The sequence below is a fragment of the Oryzias latipes genome, chromosome 15 (assembly GCF_002234675.1).
Source record: "Oryzias latipes chromosome 15, ASM223467v1".
In the NCBI taxonomy this organism is placed as follows: Eukaryota; Metazoa; Chordata; class Actinopteri; order Beloniformes; family Adrianichthyidae; genus Oryzias; species Oryzias latipes.
Genome location: NC_019873.2, coordinates 7,827,176 through 7,850,721, shown reverse-complemented (window position 1 = coordinate 7,850,721; position 23,546 = coordinate 7,827,176). Strand labels below are relative to the sequence as shown.

General features: G+C 39.1%; 2 long non-coding RNA genes across 6 annotated transcripts in view; one reads left to right on the top strand and one right to left on the bottom strand.

The window, feature by feature from the left end:
* The window catches only part of LOC110016489, a 130,119-nt gene that overhangs the window by 88,277 nt on the left and 18,296 nt on the right, over positions 1–23,546 (bottom strand). The gene's annotated exons all lie outside the window — the stretch shown is intronic.
* Positions 35–3,122, top strand: LOC110016488. Of its 4 annotated transcripts, none has more exons than XR_002874787.1 (5): positions 35–321; positions 843–877; positions 1,446–1,535; positions 1,774–1,869; positions 2,888–3,122. It is a non-coding gene; the product is annotated as an uncharacterized LOC110016488 (long non-coding RNA). The 4 variants fall into 4 exon arrangements; XR_002874788.1 differs by having other exon boundaries at positions 1,378–1,535; XR_002874786.1 differs by lacking the exon at positions 35–321 and having other exon boundaries at positions 363–877; positions 1,378–1,535.

Sequence of the window (23,546 nt, the reverse complement as noted above, 5' to 3'; positions counted from 1 at the left end):
GTATCAATGTTGTTCCATGCACTGTAAACCCGAATAGTCCAATGAGCTCAAAAGTTTTATAATCACTGAACTCAAAAGTAACAAACAAGTTGAGTCATCTTAAAACCTATAAGCCGATTCAACTTTTGCCACAGTTATATCTTTATTGGACTAAAACATTTTGAGTAAATGAAACCTTGGAGTCAAAATTTATGAGTAATGAGACGTGATGACGTCATAACGTACGCCCATGAACGTGAACTCAGCCACAGAAGTCTTCAAGATGGCGGAGGTCTGATGCGAGTGGCAGCTGGCCCAAGTTGATAACTCATATACGTCTAGGTAAGTCGTATTATTTTATTTTTTATTGTATTTTATGACTTTCACCTCTGTATTTTATATTTGTTGCTTCTTTTGATGTTCCTTCTAGTATATCCTTTGTATTCATGACGTGCTCCACGAGTTTGTATATTCGAATATTTGTTCTGAATTCAACAATTATGTATGTTTTGCAGTATCATGTCATCAGAGAATTATTGCTTGTTGTTAAAAGAAGTTATTGGGGCAAAGTTTCAAGTTTTACGTTTACCGAGTTGGTTGGTGCACATTTTAAATGATCTAACCGTTACTACTAGCTAACCGTTACTACTAGCTAACCGCTAGCTCTGGCAGAGCGGCTGCCACAGCCACATATATGACTCAGTGGGAATTGCCTTTTTTTCTACTACTTTTTACCACAGGCTCTGTGATTTGGTAATCGTTATTTTTTTGTGTAACTTGTATTTCACGTAGTAACCTAATAAATGCAAATGTGGGCTAAGCTAGCTGCCTTACGCTAACATGTTCTCGTATCTTATTTTTAGTGAACCGGCGGTGCGTTTGAAAAATAAGAGCGGAGGTAAGTTTTGATTGTAATTAACATGGCTGCAATATCTAAGACACGAGTAGCTCCCAGTCCAATGAATCCTCCGGCTATGGAGAACATTTGACCTTATTGACAAATTAAATTAATTATAAATAAGTAAAAATGTTCAAGCTACCTTAATGTTATGTAGCAGTTATAACTTTGTCCTGAATTGGGCTCGAGTTAAAGTACTAAATGTATCATAAAGTTTGCTTAATACTCAAAAACTGTATTTTGGCCCATGGTTTGGTTGTGATTTGTGTTTCACAATGTCAAATATTTTAATATAACTGTTTTTTCTCTTCCTAAAACATCCTCTGAAATATGTCATTCTAGCTAATGCACAAATATTAAAAAAATATTAATATGCATCCTAGATTACATATTGTGGACAGAGTATTGAGGCTATTGTAAAATGCAGTGGTTTTTCCAAGCTACCAGTAGCTTGAAAAAGCTTTAAATTGTGTTTAACAATTTTAATTATTTTTTTTTAGATGTGAGCTGAGTTTCATCACATCACAAATGTCAACCTGCGAAAACAGTTTTATTTTGACCTGGATAGACAGACGCAGAGGATGCTGATCTTTTTGAGACAGAAGGCAGCACGAACCGGAAGGCTCTATGCGACATTCTGCACCTCTATGATAAACAGGTGAGGTGTAACTGCATGGCATGATCAACATTATGCATTAGTATAGCTAAAAAAATTACTGTTGATCCCAATGCATTTGTAAATATGAATTTAATGTCATCTTATGTTTGTATTTTTTGAAATAACTGTACAATTTTAAGATAATTAAAAAGACTAGATGAACTGAACTGAGCCAGACCAAAGGGTGCAGTCATTTGAAATATGTTTGCCATATTAATTTGTATCTGTCTCTGTTCAGCAAGAACAGACTGCTGATGTCAAAGGTACTCCTGTCCTGTACTGGCTTCCCATATACAAACGTGAGGAGGACCCACAGTTTTTCAAAGTTTGGAATGTAAGTACTTTATGATGGATAATGTTTTATTCACTATATAGTACCAGTGACAGTGTGCTGGTTAATACTCCAGCTGTGTGGGTAATACAACTTAACCAGAAAGTCGTGCCAAAGCAATGTTATGTGGCAAAGCACATAGTCTCCTAAAATATTGCACTTCAGCTCATCTGTGCTCCTGTACCTGACCGTGGACCTCACCTCTGGCTCGTCTCGGGCCCACAGCCGTCCCCTATTTCATCTGGATGACGCCAGTCTTCTGGACTTTAAAAATGCAGTTGTTGAGCTAGAAAATGTAATTCTTCTCTAAGAGTTCTGGTACATCGCCTGTCCGTCCTGGGGGAGGAGTCTTTTTCTTATTTTTTATAAAGGAGTTTTTCCTAACTGTGTAAGAGGGTCTATTGGCAGGGATGCCCAGTTTAGTTTAGTCTGTTTAGTTTAGTTTAGCCAATACCTAATGTATTATGATTTCATGTTCTTGTACAATTACCGTTATGAAGCCCATGGAGACGACTTCTGTTGTGACATAGGACTATATAAACAAAATTGAACTGAATCTTTGCTCTTAAGTTGCATTGGCAAGAAGGTGACATTCTTTCCAGCAGGTTGTGTCATTTTTATGGAGATGTTCTGTGCTGTAGTTGAAAAACTGCCCCATAACAGAGACACAACCTGGTGGAGAGTAACCAGTGCTAACTGTGAGAGCATGACATCAGGAAAGAGTTCCAGAGGGTGAATAGTAGGTAAGCAGCTGGGCCGGATGGAATTCCTGGACGTGTCCTGAAAGGTGCTGACCATCTAGCACAAGCTGAGTTATGTTGGTGAAACTGGTTAGGTGGAGGGAGGGGTGGGGTTTGGGTGAATAAATGTGATCCTGTTTTCAGATTGTCATGTGACAAAAGCTTTTGTTTATTTTTTTGTCTACAGTGCCTTATGGAATCATGAGGACTCTTACAAATAGTCTTATTTTGATTTCATTTGATTTTGTATTAAATAAGCACTTTTTTTTTTTCCTTTTCAGATTAAAGAGTCACCAGAGCCAGACATCAGCAGCACCTCTGTTGGCATTCTGACCGTCAGCAACAACAATACAAGTTCAGTGCATTTCTGTCCGCTCCGTACAGCAGTTGTGGTGGAAGATGAGCTTGTGGTAGGCGAAATTCCCAAATGGGTATTTTTTTGAGCGCTAATGTTTATAGGGAAAGGGCAGCCTAAGAAAATGCTGTTTTATGTGGGAAAAGTGTAAAAAAAAAAAAGGGCTGATAAACAATTTTTGCTTTTCTTAAAATGTAAGAATGTTCTTTTTTTATAAAGTTGTATAAGGAAGTGGTGTAAAAAAGATTGGTGCTCATTTTTTGCTTTTCTTGAAGACTGATTTATTTTTTTTATGGCTTGTGCACTTTTTTTTACACAAATTGTGCAGTGTTTTACATTTTCTAGTACCACAAGTTGTTCAAATGTACTTGTGTAAGGTGGTTTAAAAATAAACTTGCAATTACAATTCTGCCTCAGTTTTTCTTTTGTAAGAATGGCCCTGACTAAGAAGGATAAATAAGACTAGTTTAGACTGATTAATTTTGAGTTGAGATATATTAAAGTTTTTTAGTTAATTAACTAATGTATTAAGGTTCAATAAAAACAAAATATTCTAGTTCAGTAAAGTAAGAATATTTAAGTTAGTTAAATAAAAAGTTATAGTTTAAGTTTAGTTAAATTGTTTTATTTTATTCAACTCAAAAATTTAAGTTCAAATAACTTGTACTTTTTAAGTAAGTCAACTTAAAAATTATTATGTAATCTGTTTCCTCAAAAATTTTGAGTTCACTGAACTTATTCGGGTTTACAGTGTGGTTATGGTGGCTTCCTTCCTACTTTATTCACATCCCGTAATGCCCGGTGGCCGTGTGATCAAGCCGTTCTACTCCAAGCGCAGACCCTCTTCAGACTGAGGAAACAAACCAAGACCACCTCGAAATATGGGTCTGAAAGATGTAGTCAGACTGAAAATGTGTTCCGAAGGGAAATTAACTCTGGTTCACTTTAGGTAAAACAAATGTTTCCAGTCTGAATACACCCTAATTCTCTGAAATGCCAACCATTTGACTGTCTGGAATTTAATGCCACCAAGTCTTTCATGTGTCAGAATGGAGCTGTGAAAGTAAAACTGTCTTGGTTTGGGTTTCTTTGCCTCAGTTTTTGCTTCTGTTTTTGTTCTGTCATGATTTGAGTTCTGTTTCCTGTTTTATTTTGAAGGTTTCTTGTATGTGATAGTTTTGAGTTTTACTTCACTGGTCCCAATCTCTCCTGATCATTTTCACCTGTGTCTTGTCAGTTATGTGTGTATTTAAGTCTTGTCTCTGCATTCCTCTTGTGCTGGTCCATGCTGTCGTTTCACTGACTGTCTGAAATCCTGTGTTTCTGGTACCCCAACGTCTGGTTTGGTCTGGTCTGGTCTGGTCTGGTCTGGTCTGGTCTGGTCTGGTCTGGTCTGGTCTGGACAAAAAGTCTGGAGCAAGATTTGCACCATGCCTCTGTCAACTGTAGGGACAGTTGAGTGTGAACACCAAATGCTCAAGCGCGTTCAAGAACACGTGTTTACATTGACACATGGCGGTGTGAGCATAGGATTTGACTCTATTGGATAAATCTCAGATGTGTAGATGACAGTTCGCAACAAAATACACATTTATGTGAAACTTTTTATTACATCAAATGTTAAAAACATTTAAATGTAAACATTTTCCTCAACCAGCTTTTCCAAAATGTTGCACATTAGTTCCATTTGTTTGCCTTTTCTATTTTACTTCAGAGTTAATTATGTTAAATCTCTTATTTCCACAAAAGGCCATGTTGGCAAAGACACTTTAAGAATAAGAACATGTCATTTGGGATTCCAAAGTTACAAAGAAAAGGAAGTGAACATGACATTTGAAATATATAATGCAAAATTAAACTTCCAAACATGAACTCTTTTGTTGTTTTTTTCGTTTTTTTTAGTACAATTTTTATCTATAAAAGTATGTGGCTCAGAATTACAAAGTGGCACTGTTTCATCAATGCAAAAGAAGTTACCAGTAAATAATAATAATATTCACGATATTAAATCTAAATTTTTCTTTCGTAAATTTAAAAATAAAAAAATAAATTATTTGACCATTTAAATTTCAAAGTTTGAAAGGAAAAAAGAGGTTTAGGGAAAGTGAATTGAAAAAACATAAAAGATGGGTGAGTGTGTGGGTTGGAGGGGGGGGTTGGCACAATGAGGGGCAAAGTATTCCCCAAACTAATCTGAGTTAATCAGGGCACTGCCCCAGTGTCCTAACCCCATCCACCAACACACACGTACACATTTCTGCCTACCCATAACCCCCTGTGTGTGGGCGGTGGTGTTCCCATGACCCACTTTAGACATCTGGGTCAGCTGTATTCAACCAACAATTCTCACACACACACACACACACATGGCCAGGTGCAAAGAGACAAATGAATCCACAAATCCACATTTAGCAAAGGTAGATTATTTTCTGGTACTCTGTTTCCAGAGGAAAGATTGCAGCTGATGCAGCACTCATTACTGAGAGAAGGCAGCAAACGTGTGAGGCATCTGCGCAGTAATGTGGCAACAATGTACTCCTGCATGCCCAGAGTTCACCAGCAGTTGTTCCTCTAAGCGTTGACCTTTCTCAAGGCCCAGTCTGAGAATGGCGGGGGATCAAATCCATCCTCTTCACCATTAAAAAAAAGGGCACATCGGAGAAAGAAGCATTGCAGCGCTGGTTGTACAATTTTTGTCGCAGAGGGGCTTTTTGAAAGAGGTAGAAAGTGGGAAAAGGGCACATGAAGAGGGTGGTAAGGCTTCTTAAACGCAGGGGAAAGACTAGTTGTATCGTTTCCAAAAATAAAAAAAGAGGAGGAATAGAAGGAAAAAACTTTTGAAGTGTGTTTGTGTTTGAGGCAAAGGAGCAAAGGTGCGCTTTTGCGTTTCAGGCAAAAGGCAGGAGTATGCTTGGGTGTGTATGTGTGTGTGTGTGCAAGGAGGTCCCTCTTGCCAGTTTTAAAACCCATCCGTTGCCCAGGTAAATGGCATGCTGTCCTCTGCACATGCCCAGTGGCTTTCTTCTCCTCATCACAGGGAAGAGTTCAGAGGGCCAGTTAGCACCGTTCACAGCGGACCCTGCGGCTTCACTCAAACACACCGACACACACATACGCACACACCCTCACAGGCAGGAATTCGCACACGAGGATTTGCTAAGACGTACAGAAGGCTCCAAATACATTTGCACATGCTCACAGGCTCCTGTAAATTAATGCAGCAGCAGTTGTACACACACACACACACACACACACATTTGTGTGCACAGTTGGCCTGTGGCTAAAGCGTTCAAACAGCCGGGATATTAAAATCCAGCAATAGGGAGAACAGTGGATGTTGCAGAGGTCCATAGTAGGTTATTGATCAAGGTTGGCTTACCGTGAAAACTCTGCTCGTGGCCAACGGCCATTCAAACCAGAGGTGTGTGTTTGGGAAGCCAGTGTGTCAACTCAAATCTTGCTAAAAATAAACAAGCACAGGTGCACACAAGTGTGTGTTTTTTCTTGTATGTTAGCTCTGAAGTGTGCAAACAAAATACTGTGTAAAATGGCTCCAATAAGCTACCACAACAGCTTTTTTTTTAAAACTGCTCACATGTAAATTTGTCCACTGAGCTCTTTTGACTAGACTGTCCTCTTTCCATGTGAGCCTTTTGTTGTTTTCTATCTTCCCACTTACCTCACACTGTGGATTTTGTCCCACATCCTGTCCTGTTTCTTGCAACAATAACTTATCACAGAGTGGACTCTAGTGTGACCCTTTCCGCTTTCAATTTTGAGTTTGAGGGAATAAAACAGCATGTGACTACCTTGAGACACAACACTGCAAATAGCTAAATCACTTAGAGACTATTTCCTCTGGCTTTGTTTTGGTTTGCATGAATTTTAGTGAACTTCTAGTAACATTTCATTTAATATTCTCCCAGAATCCCCGTATCCCATAACTTCTTTAAGCCTCAGTCACATGCACTCATACCTGCATGGGTGCTGCACGTTTTTGGGTTGTTCAGGCCCGTGGAGGGTCATAGAAACGTGTGGACGCACTTTAATGGGGCAGGTGTCTTTCAGTTAAGTCAATGTAAAGACACTCTTAGAGGGCTTGCAGCGCAATTTGAGTCTCGGTCAACGTATGTCAAGCCTTGCAGCAGCACGGTTTGGGCTCATTTTTGGCATTACAGCACAGCAAGAGTTGACAAATCTGAACTTTGGTGAAGGAGACGCGTCCCAGCAACCAATCAGTGACTCAGCTTTGGAGTGTTGATGGCACTATCAGCATGTGGAGTCCAAAACCAACATGGAGGAGAATCTGATCGTTCTCCTCCTGACCTTTATGATATTGTTCTTTTATGAAAAGTGACAAAAATTAAAAAGTTCTCTATTTTTTCCCTCCTCAGAATATTGCAGGACACCAATTCGTCAAAATGAGTCACAGACAGACGGAAGTGCAGCTAAAAGCGGCCGTCATTTAGACTGAGCTCAAATGCTGGGTGTGAGAGTGATACGCAAGTGTCCACACAAACCACACTTTGGTGTGTTTAGACTAGGAAAATCCTTTGTTCTGGATCGAGTCAGCTTCGAGTCCTGAACCTTGCGTTTGGTCTGTGTTCAGACTGGCATCAAGCCGTCCATTCTGTGATGGACCAAAGCTTGTAAACAAAACCAAGTGACTAAAGATCTCTTCTGTCATTGGCCAGGAACTACAAGGGCGGGTCAAAACAAGAGAAGGATGGACGTGCTGCACTTTATAGTTCTTATTACAGTTAACTTGTTGCACAAAGTGTACACTTATCACTTGAACATCACTAACAGGCCTCTTGTGGTGCACAGGGTTGGGGGTTAACATTTTTTTTCTTTAAAGTTGTGCAATACGCCTGCGTCTCATCTGCTTCACCATTACTTTACCATTGCGTGTTAAGTGTAAATATGTGTTCGGTTACTTGTAAATACTGTATATTTTTAAATAGGTTCATCTATAACATTCATTTATTATATCTGTGTGGTGGAAGGTATTGTGGTTTATTCACAGGATAAGCTAACTTACATCACACTTGTAAAAGTGTGTGTTGTATTTGTCTTACATACTGTATGTCAGTGTTTTTCAACCAGTGTGCCGCAGGAGATGATCAAGTGTGCCGTGGGAAATTGCCCTCATTAACTGATCTAAAAACATTTCCCATCTCCAGGAAATCAGCTCTTTGTTCATCCAAACAGGCCCTGATAAAACACTGAGAAGTTAGGAATATGAAAGATCATAAAATTTTATTTTCTTTGTGTTTATTTGATTCTCAAAGACATTTTGATTAGAACGACGGTACCGTGATTTAGTTGCATCTAGAGCTGTTTGCGGAAAAGTCCCGCCCCTTTAACTGTCTCCGCCAATCATTCTTGAAGGCTTAATCACATGTCAGCAATCTGACCAATCAGAAGTGGTTAAAGTCTTAACTTCCTTGTTCCAATTTAGCTCAAAAAGTCGCTCAGTTCTAACAAAAATACTAGCTAAAGCTCGTCTTTAGCGGTGTAGCTTTCCACAAAATCCGGTATCAGACCGTGGAAAAAGTGAACAAAACGATGAAGCTCAGGGACGCTAGTCTTTCTACCTTTTTGCGGCAGTTTTCACACTACATCTCCCATGATGCATTGGGTTAAAGCGACAGCGCCTCAGCGTACAATGAGTCGTCCTTGTTAAACGTCTTGAAACCACAACGAACACATCAAACAGTTTTTACATTTTCTAACTCAACTTTTATTTCAGCTGCAACTTCCTGCTTTTTCTGCCACAATTATCACAAAAGTGCATGTGAGATTGTGGCGGGGGGGGGGGGGGGGGGGGGGGGGGGGGGGGGCTGTATATCAATACAGAATATGAGTTTCTGCTTTTTTTAATTTTTTAGACCAGCTCAAAAAAGGTTGAAAAACACTGCTGTATGTGACTAAACTCACAAAACAGGTAGCCTTAACATCTGGGAAAAATACAATGTGACCCAACTTCTGAAGAGCAAAGAGCAAAAAAAAAAAAACAGATTTTGGAAACCCTTCCATTTGGGAATTTCAAAACCAATGGAAGTGATTTTTTTTTTTTACATTGTTTAAACTTCCAATGTTGAAACTTGAGCTTTCACTTGCAGCTTTTCAAGCTTTTTTGTTCTGCTTCAAGCCTAAAAAGCTTTATAAAAATGCAGCTAATCTTTTTTTTTTTACATTCACACGCATGCTAACGCTCACATTAGCCTTCTCTTTTTCTTTCTAGCGATAACAAAAGTGAATGTATGCACTTTCTCTGATGTTCAGGACCTTAAGGGCCTTGCATCAAACAGCTTTCAAAGACACACTTGAATCCAAACAAACAATACCAATGTGTCCTTGTAACACACACAAAACCTCATGCATTTACATGCATCCCCTTCACAGTATGGATGGAATGAACTGCTTTTATCTTTTAACATACCAGGGAGATCTCAAAAGCGGCACAACAGTTTTGACCTTTTGTCTCTGTTTTCTTAAACACTTCTTCTGCTCCTGCGTTCTGTAACACATCCTGCCTCTGAGCTCCTCTGTTCCTGCCAAAATCCTCTCTGAAACACACAAGTTACCCGGCTTCTATGCTTAACTAAACTCGGCTCAGATCCTCTTTTAACTAATTCAGCTTCTGATAAAAGATAATTTAAGAAAAGAAAGTAAAAAACACTGAAACAATGGCATCACTAGAGCCAGCACTAATTATTTTTTAAGATCAACAGTAATCCCTAGATGCTCCCTCAACAAAACAACATCGCTTTGACCCTTTAACACTGTAGCTTTAGCTCATGTTCACATTCTTTCGACTACCATAACTCATCAACCGTTTGCGTAATTATCGTAAATCTAGTAGATTCTGAAGCACAGAGAAGTAGTCTTGCACTTATTCGCAACACTTTAAGTATGTAAAGTGTTGCATATCGGTAGGAAGGTGATGTGCAAAGCCACTGTTCTCCACGACAGAATCAGCTGATTTTTCGTTGAGTGGGTATTCAGTTGAAGGGTTCCAAAATGTCAAATAGTGTGTTATGTAGGTTAGCCGATGACATCTTTAGGGGAAAAGGTTTAACATACTTAATCTTTTGTGGTTTCGTTGTTTCACAGATTTTTTTCACTTTAACTGTGCCGGTTGATTTTTTTGATCAGTCTTTTTCGCGCCGTGTTTTCTGTACAGCCACAGCACGTTCAGTCTGACAGACTTGCATACATTTTTAATTGCGATCTGATTTTTGTTTTAATTCTATTAAACTGAATTTATTTTTCTATTAAGGATTGAACTTTGAGAATTTAAACATGAAAAAAAGTGTATAAAGTGTGTAGTGAGGGGTTTTACACCCTTCAACATCTGTCCCCCTACTTTGCAGATTTTATGTAGATGGTTTCAACTCAGTTATATAAATCCTTAAACGATAACCTTTTAGGAAATTTTGTTTTGTTATTTAACCCATAAGAATCCATGTTGATATCAGTGTAACAAAAAAAAACATCAGGAAGTGTTCTGTGGTCCACTTGGTTTCTGGTAAATTCCACATAATTTTATTTTTTAGGAAAAATGGGTCTGTCTTTTTGTGGATTCATTTGATTTCCTTTTTTATTTTTATTTTGTCAGGCTTATCCCAGCAAACGTTAGGTTGAATCCTAACAACACAAATCTCTTTACAATGGCAGATATTTGTGAAATAATAAACAAAATACCCTGATTTTAGTCATCACTCTGAGGGTCTAACAAAATGTTGTCTTCCAAATGGTTGTTCGGAAAGAAAAGAAAGACACAGACAGACATACTTAGACAGAGTCACTGTGCTCTCCGTCCCTCTCTCCACCTGTTAGATGGAGAATCTGGTGCATCAGTTGCTTACTCATGCATACAGTTGACAAATTGTCGCTCTCAGATTGCAGCCCTGCCGCTGCATGATTTGTGGGAGATGGGACTTGACAGAATGAGTTGGCAGCTCAGACAGAAAAAGGGCGCAAAAGATACAGACAGACACATCCAAAAAGGTACATTTGGAGAAAATTGCATATCTGAGGAGAAGGTGCTTTCTCGGTGAGAGTACATCTATGTCTAAGTAAAATCCAAGACGTATGGGACATGGTTTCCCCTTTTTTTGTTTGTGACCTTGCTGTTTGCTAGACTGTAAGAACTTTCATCTGAATGTATCCGTATCATGGTATCTGCATTCATTGGAAAAGCATCAACAGCAGCTGAAAAGGTGAGGTGTCAAAGATTCCACCTAAACTGTGAATATTTTTTACAAGAGAGATGCATTGTTTCTCCTTCTCAGTTTAAGATTCTTAACATGATCCATATCCAGAACACTGGTCTATTATTGCAGAACAATTTGACTTTTACATCATGCACTTCTTCTCTGGACCTATTATTATAATAGAACCCATATTTTCTGCAGATCCAATCTTGCCTCCATCACTGAAAGTCTAGAATAATCCTGAATATCTACAGTCTGGATAAATGCTCTAACTTCTGGAAATTTCCATTTGTAAAATAAACTTCCATCTTTAAAGTCCACAAGTTTTCAAATAAACATAAAAGAAACATAAAATAACATTTAAGCCAATTGTAGTTCATGTGTTCTTTCCCTTCATTAAGGTTTTATGACATTTCTTCCCATTCAACTGTTATGGCAGTTAAAAGAAATTAACTATATAATCCACTTAAAAAGTGGATTATATCTCTGTCCTTAAGACACATTTGTTGTTTTTGTTTATTAACTGTCATTATGTTTGTGTATTTCTTTCAGGTAACATGAAATCACTGCAGGCAAGGTGGTCCAGATTCACCCATTGATGAAGTTTAGAATGTGACTTTAATCTGTGAAATTTTGATCAAAAAACAGGACGAAATATCTCTCTATGCTATTTAAGGGAACAGTCTTCTTATTATATTGCTTAAATTGAAAATTTTAAATGGTTCGTCAAATAATATTTTTCTCAAAACTATCACTTCTTGTGGGTTTCTGGAGGGGGATCTGGCTACAGACAAGATGGCGTCCCGACATCATTAGCCAGAAGCGGAAATTCCACAACTGTAGCTGAGAGCAGAAGTTGACCACTAGAAGACTCATCGAGTTTAACTGAATTTTTAGCTCCAGTGTTTACATTCCTTTGACTAACGTAACTTTTCAACCCTTAACGCGATCCCCGAGAATCAGTTCACTCTGTCGTGGAGAAATGCTGCTTTGCCCAAGTATGCAACACTTTATATTAGTAATGTGTTGGATATTAGTGAAAAACTGCTTTAAAGTGTTGCATACTGGCAGAAAGACGCTTTTCTTTATAAATAACTCGATGCATGTTGCTCGCATAAGGAGTTAAGGTATGTTAAATAAAAAAACAAAAGTTAAATTAGTCTTTTTCGACAAAAATTGTGGTGGTGGGTGAGGAGTAGGGGGACATGAACTTCCAGTTCCAGTCGAGGACGTCCGATTCCAGCTAATGATGTCTGGGCGCCATCTTGTTGTCTGCAGCCAGGTCCTCTTGGGTTTCTGTACATTATAAGACTTCCTTGACCATAAATACATTGTCATAACAAGAAGGGATGATATAAATACCCAGTATTAGGTTTGATATTTGTACAATGTAAAAACAATTTGAAAACAAGTGAAAACTGTTGTTAATTAGAAGATTCTATTGAAAAATTGTTTTATAAGTTCTAGCATTCTAGTAGAGCTGCAAGGTGCATTATTAACGTCTCTCAAAGCAATCAAGACAGTTTTTGAATTCTGACTCAAATGGAACACTTGAGCCTCAAATCTAACATTAACATACCTGAATTTTTCCTTTACAATCAAAAAACCGTGCATCAAGTCTGAGTGGAGAAAGTATGCAGTGTAAATGTGCAGTGTAAATCTCTTTGTGGAGATGTGTATCTTTGTGGAATTCTAAGAAAGTGACAAAACTCCTAAAACTTTGGAAGGCCTCAAGGTCTTTGATTGGGTCTTCTCAGAGTGCGGTACACATTAAAGCTCACGTTTGCTTGTGGTTTTTGTCTTTTTGCTTCATTAATTTATCTTCCATCAAAATCAAGAGGTTTGCCTTTTGTACAAGGGTGTTTAAGCGTCTAGACATTGATGATTACATGTGTCAGTGGATTGTTCTCACCCAAAAAGGACTCTGACTCACTATTGTGACAAAGGGGGACGAGCTCCAGCTCCCTTGACCCAAAGCTGGCACAGAAGACAAATGAATGGATCTTCTGAAGACTGCATGTAAGAAGACAAATGTGCTGTAGCTTTCTTGTTACAGTTCATAAAATAAAGAGGTCAACCTTCAATCACAACGTTAAGTGACTGATCCTAAACTCGAGCCATTTTGTGTGATGAAGTGTCCTTGAGCAAGACAGACACATGCAATGTGTTCTCACTTGATAGAAGCTTCAAGTAGTTAGATTGATACTTTTTCCTTTCTTTGAAGGATATGTTTTGTAGATTGATCTGTTTAATGTTTGAACGCAGAGTTAAATTTAAGGACCCACTCCAATGTTTTTGGTCTTTTTAACATGCTCTTGAAGCATGTTTCTCATGATGGAGGACAAATCAAGATTAAAACTTTGTTTCTTAGTGTTTATTTATTTAATTTGTGGAGCAGATGAAAACACGACAATTGAAAAAGCTTTTAGGTGGGCCACAAGCTTTCCGCTCCTCTCCATTCTGATGCATCCACTTGCAGGCAAACAGATAATAATAATAATAATAATAATGAATTTTATTTATATGGCGCCTTTATAGACACCCAAGGTCGCCTTACAGATAGAAAAAAATAAAATACAATTAAAAGACAGACACATTAGTTAAAAACAAACAAAAAAATGGAATCATAAAATTAATTAGGGTGGGTATGCTTGTCTGAAGAGGTGGGTTTTCAGATTTTTAGCGAACTGCGGGAGTGAGTTCGTGTTCCGCAGACCTGAGGGAAGTGAGTTCCAGAGCCCCATAGTGACGAGCCGAGCGGGGGAGTGTAACAAGCTGGAGAGAGGAGGCAGACCTCAACGTCTTTGTTTTCCTCGTCTGAGCTGGCATCTGGCTCAAAACTGTACGGATGGATGGCTCCAATATTGCTCACCATTTTCACTGTGTCTTCATTTCTAGTGTTAGCTAAGGGTTGTGATGGGCTGTAGGCTAGCAGGAAAGAGTAAAAACAAAAGCATGATGGAAAATAAGTTCAGGCTTACTCCACGCCAACAGTTCCCTCCGCAACTCAGGGGTGAATTTCAAATAAACTACTGCTGCTATGCAGAAACTATACCTTCTTAGAGGGACTAAAGTGCTTTACAGTCACACATAGTCACACACAGATGGCAGCTCTGGTGCTGAACACTGGTGCCAACACAGGTTGTTTTATTTTGGCTTAAAAATAGCATAATCATAATTGAAAGATCACCTAGAATCCTTTTAAAATAGATTAAAAGATGATTGGAGTGCATTATTAATTAAAGTTAGTTTTTGCAATAAAAAATACTTTGGATGTAAATTTGAATAAGGCATGGCATCTAAACAAACTTACACCTATTGGTCATTTTTTATTTACTTTTTTGTTACTCTTTTATGCATTCTTTGAACAAGAAACACAGATCTAAGGTTAAATGTATCCATGTGTTCAAATTGACAAGCTTAGGTGTATTCACACTGGACACATTTGGTTCACTTAAAGTGAACCAGAGTTTGTTTTCCCTTGACAATCCGGAAGAAATTTTCGGTCTGAATCCAAATAGACCCTGGTTCGGAACCAGTGCCCGCTCTCTGAACCATCTTTGGAGATGGTCTCGGTTTGATCGGACTAAGCTTCAGTTCGCTCTAAGATTCCTGGGGCTCAATAAAATCTGTCCTCGGTTCGGACCAACTGAACCAGAACGGCCACCGTAGCCGAACTAAACAAAGTAGGAATGAAGCAACAGGGGAGCCGCGAACACATTCAAAGCAACGATTGTCATGTTATCGAACAGGGAAAAAAAACGTTAATTTGTTAAAACATTCCTTTTAACACAGCTGAAAACACTTCTTACATGCTTTTCTGTGTCTCGTTAAGCGGCACAGCTTGGTGGTGCTATGATGTCATCCTAAAAGCTAAAGATCCTGACTTTATTTCTAACTTGTTTAAAACTTCTACTAAAATTCAATTCAATTACATTTTATTTGTATAGCCCAAATTCACAACAGTCATCTCGATGGGCTTTAATTGAAAAAGTAAAACATGAACTCAAAAGGATCATGAATACATAGAATTCAATGAGAAAATACTAAATTGAACTAACAAACTGACCAAACTAAACTGGACATCGCTGCCCTTAGACCCTCCTTCGTAAAAGCGGAGAAACCTCAGGTTTGCCCACATAAAGGAGGGATCCTCCCCCAGGACGAACAGGCGATGTACCAGAACTCATAGAGAAGAATTAACTAATCAAACTCTACAACCACATATTTAAAGTCCAGCAGATGAGCTTCATCCAGACGGAGTTGGGGTGGATGGCCGGGGGCGCGAGTCGAGCCAGAGACAGGATCCACAGTTAAGTGTAGGAGCAGTAGCAGGAACCACAAGCAGTCCTGCATTTATTTAAACCAAATTCTTAATGCTTAAACACTGGAGATGTTGCTGGTGACACCTAAATAATGCACGCTCCACGACATATCGAAACCCCTCAACTGTTTACGCGATTAATGTGAATCTGCTGATTTTGATGCGGTTTTGCGTAAAGTGTTGCAAAATGGAGCAAAAGCTACTTTAGGTGGTGGCCCTGGTGCAGAGGTAGCGCGATCGACCTCTGATTGAAAGATCAAAAGTTTTGGTTCCTGTCTTGCCCATCTACAGTATGTGTTGAAGTGTCTTTGGGCAAGACACTGAACCCCACAACACTCCTGGTGGTTATAGGTTAGCACCAGTGTTCAGCACCAGAGCTGCCATTAGTGTGTGCATGTGAAGCACTTTAGTCCCTCTAAGAAGGTAATAAAATGTTTACGCCATTTACCTCCATTTTTTTCTACACGACAGAATCAGCTGATTCCCGTTGATTGCGTAAACACCTCACGTGCGCAAATCTTCTTTTCTCTGCTTCAGAATCTGCTGGAGTTACGTTAATCCTGTAAATGGTTGAAGAGCTTGTTGAAAACTGTAAACTCTGGAGCTAAAGCTTTGGCGTAAAAGGGTTAAATGGCAAATCTGTCACTAAACCTTAAACCTTCCAGGATTAGCGGCTCCTTCCAAGAACAATTCTTACGGACTGACCATGTTAACAGATGCTTGGCAGTTTATAGTAAATGGCAGGACTTGTTTGAAGTCATTCCCTGAGGGTTTGTTTTTTGATTTTTTTTTAACTGCACAATACAACCTTAAAGGTCACAATGTCACAGTTTACTCACTTTTCTCATGTCATCTTTACTATTTTCAGAGTAGGTAATTGATTCAACATTAACGAAATTCAATGTCAACAAAATTATTAAGCGCAAGAATATTGTAAGAAGTTTAGGATGAAAGGAATATCTGTGCAGTCTTTCACACCAAGCTAAGACTTTTTCTTTGAGAGGGCACATTGCCACTTTCTAGTCATCTCAAGTGTAGGGCCTCTGCTGGGCTCTTGCCACATTAAACATTTGCTTATTTGGGGGGAAAAAAGCAACTCTGGTACATAATGTGCTTCTCACTCAACCTCTTTCATTCTCTGATCATTCCCTGAAGGCCAGAGTTGGGGCTGTGATAGAGATTAGGACAGCAGCACTAATGACAAGGCGGCTAAATCGACACCGGCTGACTAAACTGGCAATAGCAGTGTTTTGAAAGAACTGCAGAAGAAAAGCAAAGAAAAAACTCGGGAGGCTGTTGTGACTAACAGTCAGTAGGGACGGAACATTTCAGACAAAGAAGGGCTGATTGGGAAGCATGATCAGTCAGGATTTAGTGCAGATGTAAGGCTCTCGCATGGCTGTTGTGCGTTTCATAAAATAACACGTGTTCCTGCATACCTCTATATATTACCAGCAAGTACAGTATGTCTGCATGTGTAGCTGTTAAGGGCTGACTACAAAATTTGTGTACACAGATTATACACCGTGTGAGTGGTGTGTTTTCCACTGGGACTTTCGCAGACAAACAGTCTACACCTGCAAAGTGCTGAGTTGAAAACACTTCAAGAGCTACACTTTACCGGTGCAAACCACATGCCAGCAGTCGCTGCTGTCAGATACAATATGCTGTCCATATGCCCATGATGGCATCCAGATGAGTTGATTTAAGAGAATCATGTGGCTGGAAGCTGAGCTGGGTGTGATTAAACTACCTTAAGAGTAACAAGGGTAGGCTTACTTCTTCTTGCATGGCAGACAGTTTTATCATTAAATACATAACTGGGTTTGGTTGGGTATGAAAATGCATGTTTCAAAAATGTGTAATTGCAGTTCAAATGTCAATTGAATCATGAATATGCATTATTATATTGAGTCCACAACCCGTTTATGCCCTCTTTAAATTCTAATACAACAGGAGTCAGTTTTTGTACTTGTGTGTCTTATTTTTTTTATCTCTTGGAATGGCCGAGGATTCAAAATAAAGAAATGATGGGAAAAATGACAAATGTGACAAAAATAGTTGAAAAATAGCTGTGCTGTTTCTATGGATGACAGACTTTTCATTTTGTATATACTGAAGAATTTAAATTGTATTCGTTTTTCACAAATCAATAAGTTCTACAATGTCATATCAAAGGCTGTTGCGCATTTCTTGCTTTTTCTGATTCACTGAAACTAAATTAAAAACAGTTTGAGATGCATTTGAAACAGTCGCAACCACTCTGACTGCTTTACAAGTTTCTTAAGTTATGAAAGAACATGCAATAAACCGCTTGAAATGCAAAGAAATCGAGTTTTTGAGCCACATTTTAAAAAGGTAAGGCTTAGTTGAACAGTTGAGGGCCAGATGATAAGAGCTGCATCATAGCTTTTATCTGACAGATGGTCGTGCTTCTTTTGGTGTTTTTCTTTAAAAAAAAGTTTAAATTAACACCCACTTTTTTGACGTATATCAAATAGGGATGCAACAATAGATTTTCCCCTTAATGATTTGGTTAAAACATGCATTTTTGGGTCACAGTTTTGTTTCAGTTTGATTTATGAGCTGTGTATCACAAACAACAAAAAACTCAAAATTTAGAAAAATCCTCCCTTTCAAAAATGTTGCTAATAAACAATAACAACCTTTCATTTGTCATACACTAAAACTGATGAATTTTGAAAAAACATAAATTGTAAGTCCTTCCTTAATTTAGCACAACATGCTTTTGACACTTTTTTAAACTTCCATGTTGTTGTTGTTTTTAGCAGTGCATTGAGTTCTGCTTCCTGGTTGGCTACAGACCATTGTCAATCAATCTCCTCCGTTCTGCTTTTCAGAATGCGTTCAGCTTGCTAGATCAAGATTTGACCGTGATCAGATCTTTTTTTTCATTCTACAATCCTGGACTGATTTTTTTCCATGAAGTTTGGAACTTTGAGAGTTTAAATGAGAAAAGTGTAAAAAATGTTCATGTCTGCCTGAGAAAAGTGCATAAAGTGTGTAGTTTTACACCCTTAAGAGATTTTTTTATCTGTTTTTTTTTTACCTTAGTCTAAAAAGGCCTCGACCATCAACTATACAAGATTTATATTATTAGTTCTTTAAACAAAATGTACCTTTGAATTAACCCTTTGAAATGTTCAGACTTGATTATTAGTTAAAAACCTGGCTGGCAAGTCCCAATAGGTTGTAAGTAAGCTGGTGAGTTGATGGCTTCAAACAGTGGAGAAATAGCTTTGCAAGTCTCTTAAAAGCAAGAGTAAAACTTTATTAATTACGGGGTATGTCTACACAGAGTCACTCTCTGTGTGTCTATCTCTTTGCGTGTGTTTTCTGTACTTGTCACCTCACAGTTGCAAATTAGGCCGCTTAGCGCTAACCGCAGGGTGAGCTAATCACCAAGGACAGCAAAGGGATGGGGGGTTGGGGGGAGTTAAGAGGGGAAGAGGAGGGAAGCGATGCTTAACTGCCCCCCACCTCTTGTTCCATCCATCTATTCAGCCGACCTGCGCCAATCTCGCCCACGTACTGCCCGCAGGGCAGCATCACAGTGACAGTGGTGTGACAGTAATCTTTCTGCAACAATTCCTGTTTTTTTCTTCTATAAAGGGAATTGGCTAAAATGAGAGAGCGTCATCAACACCCTCTCCAGCGACAAACCCCCTCCACTAAACACACCCTACCCATAGGTAACATGACGCCAATGCGATTGCCTCCGGAGGGCACCATGCCGTGTTGCCAGCACTGGCGCTACCAGCCCAGAGCACAGACGTTTTTGCCTTCCTCGCTTCTAAAAATATTTCAACATAATGCATGTGATAACAGGTTTATGCAATAATGCACCAGTGAATGGTGATGCATCCACCCCAACATCCCCAACTGCCACTTAAGCTGATGGGAAAAGATTGGAAATGTTGGGGAAAACCAAAACGTTTTGTCGACCATTGGAAAAGCAGAAGCAACATTTACAGAAACCTACCCTAACCCTAAATGTAACCCTGAAGTGACCAGGATTGTAGAAACATTTTTTATGAAAGAGCCTGTACTATGCAAAATCCATTTTTTAAAATCTTTTTAGTGTATTATAATGTTCATTCCTCTCAAAAAGAAACCCCAAAGTTCTATTTTGATCCATTTATGCATTTCTGAGTATTTCTCTAAAAATAACCTGCTCTCTGAGCACCAGCCCCTCCCAAGCCACAAAAACGAGCAGGTTCTCACAGTGTGACATAGACAAGTGAGAACAGTCCCTTCCAGGAAGAGTCTGCACTGCCAGCCCCGCCCCTAGGCTAACAGACACGCCCACTTCCTCCACAGAGCACACGGAGATCTACAAAAACGCTTTTATTTCTTATGCACAATATCTACATTCGTCTTTGCAAAAGTTGGGTGTTGTTTGTTTTTTGGGTGAAACGGAGACAGCCCGACTCTAGGTTGACGTCATGAAATGGGCGGCACCCACAAGGAGTGAAAGGCGGAGCCTCAGAGATCCAGTCCTCTTCCTCCCAGGGAGGAATTTAACTCGGGAAAATAACAAATATTTAATTTTAAAAAATCGTTCCTTTGTGTGCCAAAGGTAACATATTATCATTTACATTAATATTATTTACTAAAAGACTTAAGAAAGCATGCTAGACCCCAACTGTTAGGGTAGCTAGTTAAAATAAAGTTGTTGTTCTTTAGTGATATCGGGTTGCTTTTGTTTCTGGTCCAGGACTTCCTGTTCTGTCAGCCTGATGTTTGGACCTATGTCCTCCTGAAAATAACTAATACAGACAAATAAAAATCTTCTAACTAAAACTTTAACATGGTTGTTTATCTTTTCTTGGTGCATAAAATCAGGTAAAACAACAGAAAAATCAGGTATTTTTTTGAAACATCATGCCAAACACAGTGTCACACATTTAATTTATCTTCTTCTCCAGCGTGATGGAGCATGTCAACACATACAACCAGTCACCCGCAGAGCATAGATTGTTTCAAATACAGATGAGTTTCCTGGCTTTAGTTTGGGGTTTTGTGAAAATTCTAAACACTTCGCTGAGGAAACTAAAAGTTCACCCAAAAGTAGTTGGCCAAGGTCACAAAGGGGTCCGACCTCTCCGGTCCCACACTTGGCTGAGTTATGCTGATGAATTCCACCTGTTTATGGTAAGTTACTCTCTGGGCTTGTTTCACTTGGCTTGCAGGGTTGAATTTATCTCCTTGTTGAGCACAGTGAGGAGCGACGTGTCTACGCGTGTGTCGGTAAGCAGAAGGTAGCTTTTCCCACAATAGGAGACGAGCCAGATTTAAGAGCACTGCCGCTTGGTGTGAGCCAAGCATCCCCATAAATCCTAATATACATTCCACATTCCCTGTGGGAAAAAAAAAGAGACAAAGGCAAAGAAAGGCAGGGAATGAATGCATTTTCTTCTTATCTATCTGTCTTTCACTCTGTTTCCCCAGTGAGAGCGACAGAAGGGAATAAATGGCTCCCCTCTCCTCTCTCCTCGGTGTGGGCTGACAGCGCAGCAGATGGTGGTTTAAGCAGTGAATTTATGAGCGCCACAATCTTAATGTTGCAGAAAGAAAAGAAAAGGACTCGCATCAAACGCCACTGACAAATGCACTTGCTAATATTAATGCACTCCTCATTCATCCAATATGCTGCCTAATTGCTTTTCTGTACACAGTAATATGGCACCTGCTGCTCAAGTCCGGCGCTCGCGTCAGGAGAGAGGAGATCGAGGGGGAAGAGGAGGAGGGGATGGACAGACGTGCAACCAGAAAGAGATGAAAAGGAAGTGTCTCGTTTCCTCTTCTCGTCTTCAACTCTTCCTCTTCTTTTCCTTGTGATGGATGCACGGCCGTGGATCATGCGCCAGACCTGTCACCGTTCCTAATTAAAATTTTATACTTACAGGCTCAGGAAAGGAAAAAAAAAAAGGTGGAAAGCACTCAGTAAACAATCAGTTATGAGGGGGAAAAAAACAAGGGGAAGACATCACAGACACATTGCAGCACACTCAATCCAATTTTAAATAAAGTATTAAAAAAAAAAAATCCTTGGACTTTATTAGAGCTTCACAAGGCCGTGCTGCCCGCAGATCAAACCCCTGAATCCAGACGCCCCACCTTCAGCTCAAAACGAGAAAAAAAGCAACTTTCATGGGCTCAGGTCAGAGTGCCAAGTGTAATAAAGGTACAAAGGAGAAGTTTGTCACCTTGGAAGCATCGCTGACTTAAGCCGTTTCACTGAAAGGTGCTGGAAAATTTTACCGTGTGCCTGTAAAGTTTTATTCAGCTGGTGGGGGCTTCCCGTAACAACCCTCATCGTTTAACCTTTAGAACAAATGTTTAGATTTAAACCTAATGTTTCCTCATTTTAAAAGTCTCTATGAGGGTGGAAAAAACTCACCTATACCTTTTCAGCTCTTTTTTTCCTCTTTTCTTTTCAATTAGCCTAATTATAACCGCTTTATTTTGAAATATTACTTTTTAAAGTCAGACAAATGAACACGATCATTTTACTGCATTGCATAGTGTTTTGGGGGGCCCATCTGGGGCCTGTGTAAGCCCCCTATAGTCCCACCATCGTCTGCCCTCCAGCTGCCGTTAAATGCACTAAATTGTAAAATAATGACTTTGTAAATTGCACGCAATTATGGATGCAAATTGAATAAATCCTCCAAACTATAGATTGTCCTTTCTCCTCACATCAGCACTTAACTGATGCAGTTTTTATGGTGAGTAGCAGGTATTTGTTGGAGCGCCGGGGTGAGAAACTAAAAAAGCATTTTCTTGTTTGAGGCACCTGGCTAGCCGTGGAGAAAGATGAATTGTGATTTGATGGAACAGAGCGTACTGTACCAGCTGGAGTGAGAGGTGCTGTATGCAAAGACGGTTGCTTGGTGATTGATTGAGCTTTGTGATGAGGGAGTGCCTCTCATTAGAGCACCAGAGGCAACAGAGAAAGAAAAATACCCTCGAAACTTTGGGGATAACAGAAAATATGAAATTCAGATGCTTCAGAAAAAAGAGTTACTCCCAAAAATAAGGTTTCACACTAAAGTAGAAGAGTTGTTGTAAAATAAATTAACATATAGTAAAAAAAATAAAAAGTATTTATTGTTATTTAATAGATTTAAAAAAATACAATAATTCATTTATAGCAAAGATATTTTCTATAAATATGATTATTATTATCATGCATAATTTTGCGGTACAAGTAACAGTAAAATTATTAAAAATACCTTAATAAATTATGATGACCTTATTTCAAAACAAATACCTTCTATAACCTAAATATGACAGAGCTTTAATGCATTACTATAAAAAAGCGCTATTATGATTTACTAAATAGTTTCTTGAGTATTTCTTTTATGAACTGATTTTTTTAATACATTTTTAAATTGTTTTAGCAGTACTGTGCTGCTAAATATATTTTGTGTATGGTGCGCGGCATTTTTACAAGTCACCGCAATAGTTTATGAGTGCCAGCACAAAGTTGCTATTCCAGCTTTCGTTCAAACTCTTTTTTTGGATCTGCGAATGTTAATTTTTCCCAGGCAACAGCAGATGAATTATTAAGCTAAAATACAACATATGCAAGTAGTTATAATGAGGCAGTGGACTCTGACACATCACACGCACAGACAATCATGCAGGATTCCCTTTGAGCATCCGACACAGCTGCTTTCACCGCTCCTTTATCCCGGAGTGTCTGCGTATGTGGGTGGATGTTTGGCATACATTCACCTGCACCCTCCATGTGTGTGTGTGTGTGTGTGTTTCTGTGTGTGTGTGTGTGCGCATCATATATGAATCACTGTGTGCAAGTTAACTCTGTTATCTGTGAAACAGAGATGTGCACCTGAAGGCACACGTCAACACACATACAACAGACAGCAGCTTAGAACTTAAATCATTTTTTTAGCGCCCCCCCCCCCCCCCCCCTCAAAATAAGGAAGAACGCCTTTGCATGTTGGTGCAAACAAACACACAAGAAAACATGTTTGTGATGAATAAAAAAA